Source organism: Mytilus californianus, unplaced genomic scaffold, assembly GCF_021869535.1.
Source record: "Mytilus californianus isolate M0D057914Y unplaced genomic scaffold, xbMytCali1.0.p SCAF_49, whole genome shotgun sequence".
In the NCBI taxonomy this organism is placed as follows: domain Eukaryota; kingdom Metazoa; phylum Mollusca; class Bivalvia; order Mytilida; family Mytilidae; genus Mytilus; species Mytilus californianus.
The window spans coordinates 706,159-713,089 of NW_026262700.1; the positions used below are offsets into that span (position 1 = coordinate 706,159).

The window sequence follows — 6,931 nt, forward strand, 5'->3', positions numbered from 1 at the left end:
AAGAACTTTAGCCAGTCGTCCAAAATTAACTGCACCACATGTTCTTTTATTGAGACTTTAGTGGATATTGCACATACGACAAATCACAAAGAAGCAGCTATGTTTTCTAAGGCTTTCTCAACCTGTAAGAAATATGAAGACAATGAAGAGTTTTGCAGTTTAGTTTTAAAACTTTTTGGGTCGCAGGAGGATAAAAGAATAGCTTCTTTGGTTGCTGATTGGGCAAAATCTAGAGAGTATGAAAGTGGTGATAAAGTAAAGGAAAATACAAGGGGCAAGGTGCAGAATGATAACCCGGTAAATCCATATCCGATGCCAAGCTATCCTGGTTTTGGAATTATGCATCCTTATGGAAATTTTGCCGGCATTTCCTATGCCACCTATAGCTGCTTCTCAGGATTTTTCTCCTAGGCAGCAATTTTTTCGTGGTGGCAGGGGTAGGAGACAGAAATGTGTAGGCGCTTGTTTTTATTGCAAAAAGCCGGGACATTTTGTATCTAACTGTCCCAAGATAAAAATCAAAGCGCGAAAGCGCTGTAAAGGCAGTTAATTACAGGTTGTGTGTATTTTTAGTCCAGTTATATCATTATCTTGCATAGTACAGTGTACTTATCAGAGGTGGCTTTCAGTATTTAAGATTTAGAGTCCTCTAATGATATTGAACAAGTTTTATGAATGTCATATTCTGAGCACTATATGAAGGCGATTGTTCTCACTTGTTTATGAACTAGTGCATTATGTCCAGTTTGTACCTTTTTTATCTATGTTTATAGTCAAATTAGTTATCAAAGGTACCAGGATTATAATTTAATACGCCAGACGCGCGTTTCGTCTACATAAGACTCATCAGTGACGCTCAGATCAAAATAGTTATAAAGCCAAACAAGTACAAAGTTGAAGAGCATTGAGGACCCAAAATTCCAAAAAGTTGCGCCAAATACGGCTAAGGTAATCTATTCCTTGGATAAGAAAATCCTTAGTTTTTCGAAAAATTCAAAGTTTTGTAACAGGAAGTTTATAAAAATGACCATATAATTGATATTCAAATACTGTTTAAAATAGTTAGGCATTTTCTTTTTAGTAATAAGTATATGTTATCAACTGTATTTTATTCAACTCTGCAAATGTGGTTTGGTACTGGTAAGTATGGATGATAGTTGTTTCATTGGCAATCATAACACATCTCCTTATTTATATAATGATCTATATTCAACGACCTCAGGTACAAAAAAAATGTATGTAACTAAACTGTGATGGGAAACCTTTGACTTCTTTCTTTTATATAAACTTTTGATTTGGTACCATAGAACTATGTAGAATAAATGTACATTGCAACATGTCAACTCTTTCAATGACAATACTTTTTTAGAAACTATAACTCCAAGCAAAATTATATTTCCAAGTTTCAAGTAATTTATGAATGAAAAAAGGAGTTCTTAATTAAGAAATAAACTGATTTGCTGAGCTCAGCTGGATACACCCGCAGAGGTCCAACCTTGAACAGTTGGGGCAAAAATGGACACAATATTCAAGCTTGATACAGGTCTGAATTTGGATTGTAATTAAATATTTGACATATTATAGTTTCTGAATAAATGTCGTCAAAGAACTTGAAATAGGTTATATGAATTGAATTTATATTCAATTAAAGATTTCTTGCTGTTGTGCAATAAACTGTGCTGTTGCGCAATACTTAATAAATCTGTTGCCAGACTGTAAACAAATAAAGTTCAATTTCTTCTCAATGTCATATTTGAAATTTATGAAAATCTATAGGGAGATTACATCAATAGCTATAAATGATTCACCAAAGTTTCATGCGAACTGCTTAAAGCATTTTTGAGTTGTTGTCCAACAACAGTGCACACGCTGAAATGTCTCGCCTTCTTTACTAATCACTGATATTATGTTGATAGTCCTTAATATAAAGCTTTATTACAACTGTCACATAAACTTAACATTAACCAAGAAAACTAAACATTGACCAATGAACCATGAAAATGAGGTCAAGGTCAGATGAACCATGCTAGGCAGGCATGTACAGCTAACAATTCTTCCATACAACAAATATAGTTGACCTATTGCTTATAGTTTAAGAAAAACAGACCAAAACACAAAAACTTAACAGAGCAATGAACTGTGAAAATGAGGTCAAGGTCAAATAAAACCTGCACGCTGACATAAAGATCATAAAATATTTCCATACACCAAATATAGTTGACCTATTGCATATAGTATTAGAAAAAAAGACCAAAACTCAAAATCTTAACTTTGACCACTGAACCATGAAAATGAGGTCAAGGTCAAATGACACCTGCCAGCTAGACATGTACATCTTACAATCATTCCATACACCAAATATAGTAGACCTATTGCATACAGTATTAGAAAAACAGACCAAAACACAAAAACTTAACTATAACCACTGAACCATGAAAATGAGGTCAAGGTCAGATGACACCTGCCAGTTGGACATGTACACCTTACAGTCCTTCCATACACCGAATATACTTGACCTATTGCTTATAGTATCTGAGATATGGACTTGACCACCAAAACTTAACCTTGTTCACTGATCCATGAAATGAGGTCGAGTTCAAGTGAAAACTGTCTGACGGGCATGAGGACCTTGCAAGGTACGCACATACCAAACATAGTTATCCTACTACTTATAATAAGAGAGAATTTAACATTACAAAAAATGTTAACTTTTTTTTCAAGTAGTCACTGAACCATGAAAATGAGGTCAAGGACATTGGACATGTGGCCGACGGAAACCTCGTAACATGAGGTATCCATATACAAAGTATGAAGCAGCCAGGTCTTCCACCTTCTAAAATATAAAGCTTTTAAGAAGTTAGCTAACGCCGCCGCTGCCACATCACTATCCCTATGTCGAGCTTTCTGCGACAAAAACTGGAAAATCCCAATAAAACCCCATAACTCAGAAATGTAAAATCTAAAATTTATAAAATTCTAAAGGGAGCTTACGGATTGATAATTTAGTCTTAGATGCAAGATTTTTTTATCAGTTGTTAGTGGCTTTGAACTAGCTGTCAGTAACTGCGAGTACTCTCAGATCTGTACTTAGTGTCTTTTTGTTGTTTGGATGTACAACTACCCGACCACGTCCACTTGTATTTGTATTTATCCATCTGATGAGTTAAGCCTCTTTCAACTGATTTTTATAGTTTGTTCTTATATTGTACTGTTACACCACTGTCCCAGGTAAGGGGGAAGGTTGGGATCCTGCTAACATGTTTAACCCCGACATATTCTGTCCCATGTCAGGAGCCTGTAATTCAGTGGTTGTCGTTTGTTTATGTGTTGCATATTTGTTATATTCGTTCATTTTTTGTACATAAATTAGGCCGTTAGTTTTCTTGTTTGAATTGTTTTACATTGTCATTTCGGGGCTTTTTATAGCTGACTGTGCGGTATGGGCTTTGCTCATTGTTGAAGGCCATACTGTGACCTATAGCTGTTAATTTCTGTGTCATTTGGTCTCTTGTAGAGAGTTGTCTCATTGGCAATCATACCACATCTTCTTTTTTGTATTTACATCAACAGATATAAACAATTCATCAAAGTCAAGGTGAGACAACAAAACTTAGTGGTAAGATCTCTGAAATTTTTTACACGGTACAAGTTTTCTCATTATTGGAGACTGTACGGTGACAGTAACACCTGTAACTGCTTAAACCCATTTCTTATGCACTTTAGTTCGATAAACTCACTGAATATCATACCACATCTCCTTATTTTTATATGCATTACAATTTACATGTGCATGTAATTATAAATATATATATATCAGAACAAAATTCATTGCGTCACTTTTATTTCTGCATCCTTTGGCACAATACAAGTTCTAAAATTACACAACATAAAACAACTAAATGTTATTTCAGATGAAAGTTTTGTTTCAGTTCCATTCATAGGATTTGTGAGAATTTTGTATGTTTTGCCAAGTCAAATAATTCGTTCTATGTGCACATGTTAATTGGAGACTTTTCTATCCCGTATAAGAGTTTTGGAACTAATTCTGTTTCTTTTTTTGAAAAAAGTTAGCAAACAAATCTTGCACATTTAAACCTTTGTCTGCCATCACACTGTCACCTGGATCACATAATTGAACTACATTTTGTATTCTACATCTTTCAACTATTTCATAGTCACTGGTAGAACCAACATATGCATTAGAGACATAGTTGACTAAACCACCAGGCGTCGAACATTCAAGTATTTTCAGTGTTTCTGTTTTTATATGATGAAAAGGTTGCCTGAGCTCTAGGAGCTTTAGGTTTTATCACGGGATATTCTGTGCTGTCAATAATAATCCAAGTCGTAGGAAACTTTAATTTGAAGTTGGATGGCGAAAAATGCCTGACTAAACCACTAGATGGCCAAGTGTTAGCCTCACACCACTGTTTAGGCATAAAAACAATCCATGTATACACAATATTCTTAACACTAGATTCAATCTAGAATCTAGAAAGTTCAAAGTTGGTTGTATAATGCCTCAATTTCTTCAAAGTCATAAAAAAAAACTGATTTTCAACTGACACCCTATCAATTTGAAAATATATGTATCTCAAACAATGTGCTGTTGGACCAAGTGTGGTCAAAACAAATAAAAATTTAGTATACAACTCTAAACCGGTATAAAAATGCATGGCTGTGTCACGTGTCTTCATTTCAAAATTCTCTGCTGAAAACATAGACATTGATGGTGTTTGCGTAATTCCATCTTTGAAGCTCAACATTAGCTCTTAGTTGGTGGTGGACAGTCATAAATCCTTTCTGCAGTATGAATGACTTCTTCAGGAAAACCAACTTTACAATCAAAACTTTCCTCTAGATTTCTACTACAATATTCATCAAGTTTAGTTCTTTTGTTTTCACAGGAAACTGCCCTGATTTTTCTTTTTGCGGACGATTCAGTCTCTTGCTCGGTCCAGGAAAATAGGCTGGGAATGGCAGTAGACTTAAGTCTCTGTATGGTGGGTTTGCGCCCTGAAAAAGGTTATAAAACATTAGTTTTTTGATAATTAAATGAACTTCCATTAGCAATGTATACTTTGTATTACCTGGCGAAATATTAACTAGATTTATTCATTACAATCTGGATAAAACTATGTTTGCCTGATTCAATGTATGTTATGTAAATCCAAAGGACAAACAATGAGAGACTTATGCAACAAACGTACATTGTTTGTACCTAAATAACTATAATATAGATGAGAGCATGTCACTGTTTTGTTCCTGTTAACATTGTCATTGATATTTTTCAAGAAAGTCTATGAGGCATAGCTTATGCATTCCTGTCATTACTACATTAGCATAATTACTGCTAAAATAATTCTCAGTATGATATACCTCTTGTAAGAAATCATTATAATTGTAGCAATCACCAAAAAATCTCACACAGATCACATTGAATCGTAATCCAAAAAATTATGACGTCTTGAATTAACCACCCCCTTTTATTCTAAAACGATAATTGCGGTTGTAAACATACTTTGGTTTATTCGCATGGCGATTACATATATAACTATATATTTCAAAAAGAAAATAGAGTTTTACCATGAATAGTTTCCTGCACGTAGTCTTTTTCAGTAAAATGTGCCTTGCAAACAACAGCTGATTGAGATGGACTCCACGATTTCATCGTGTTCTCGTCCAATCTACGTTTGGGCCATGGCGTTGATCCAACTTTTCCTTCTTTTTAAGTCATTTGGAAATGCATGTCCTCCTCTTAAATGACATCCAGGAACACAACAACAAGTACTTGGCATCGTTAATTAAAAATGTAACTGAAATAGTTGCAGTGCAGAAACCGGAAGTTGAGGAACAGGATCGGCTACCACGGCGCCACCTATTCAGGAACGATAATTTGCTACTTTATATAACTGCGAAATAACAATAACGTTAGACGGGTTCACGTGCATAGACAGAAATGCGCTTTAAATTGTATAATATAATTAATGTTCAGTCGACTCTTAATTATTATATCAACGACTGAAATGATTTATAAACATCTAGATTGCAGATAACACTCGAAATTAACCCGAGCTCTTTCCACACGGAATTCAAATAATTCTAGTTTGTCAATCGGTTGACTGCTTATAATGCAAAATACAAATATATCAAAAGTTTTTAAAACTAACAAAACACAATGATCGTTTCTCTATTTCCCAATGTAAATGAAATGAAACAAAAAACATTTTATATCACAATAAGAAGAGGAGAGAATTCAACATTTCCGGATCTACTTGGAGCCTAATGACCCCCCACGTAGATAAGTTGGATATCACGGAAGGAAGGATTAACCCGGCAACTAGAAAGGCATTAAAGCACTGCCTTTAAAAAGAGTGACTGAACAATCTGGAAAAAGTATTAACTGTTCATTTGTTGATTTAGCATGTGTAGACTTTGTTGTGTTTACTTTATTATGGTTTTTTTAAACATACTTGAGGTTGTCACATAGAAGTGAAACAACAATTTTTTATATACCTAATTTTCTTGAAGACTTGTGTGTATATACATGTACTGATGTGTAGAATTTTGTGGGTATTCAGGGGAGAAAACTATCGATTATTTTCTTACAAGTATTTTAAGTTATGACAAGTAGGAAATAACTATGCCGTTTCGATATTTCTAATTTAGGTTACTTATAATTATTTTAGAAATGATAATGTACATTTTTGATGCCTGACTTTCCTCCTTAAGAGTGCTAATCTCTTAGTGGAATTTTTTATATCACGTGGGAGGGAGGCTGGGTATCTGTCTCTCTGAAAGTTTTTTAAATTTTCTATTTTTCTAAGAGGTGTCTTTTCTAAAAGAAAACAAAAAGTTTAGGTTTGATCCTGATATTCCAGAATGGGAATTATCTGCTGGTTTTGACCCTGAAAAAGCTCTGGGTCGGGGT

General features: G+C 34.3%; 1 long non-coding RNA gene across 1 annotated transcript; it reads right to left on the reverse strand.

The window, feature by feature from the left end:
- Positions 1-3,824: 3,824 nt before the first annotated feature.
- LOC127700148 (uncharacterized) lies at positions 3,825-6,306 on the reverse strand. The gene is made up of 2 exons (XR_007981474.1): positions 5,587-6,306; positions 3,825-5,016 (listed from the first exon to the last, which is right to left on the reverse strand). It is a non-coding gene; the product is annotated as an uncharacterized LOC127700148 (long non-coding RNA).
- Between the last annotated feature and the right edge of the window lie 625 nt (positions 6,307-6,931).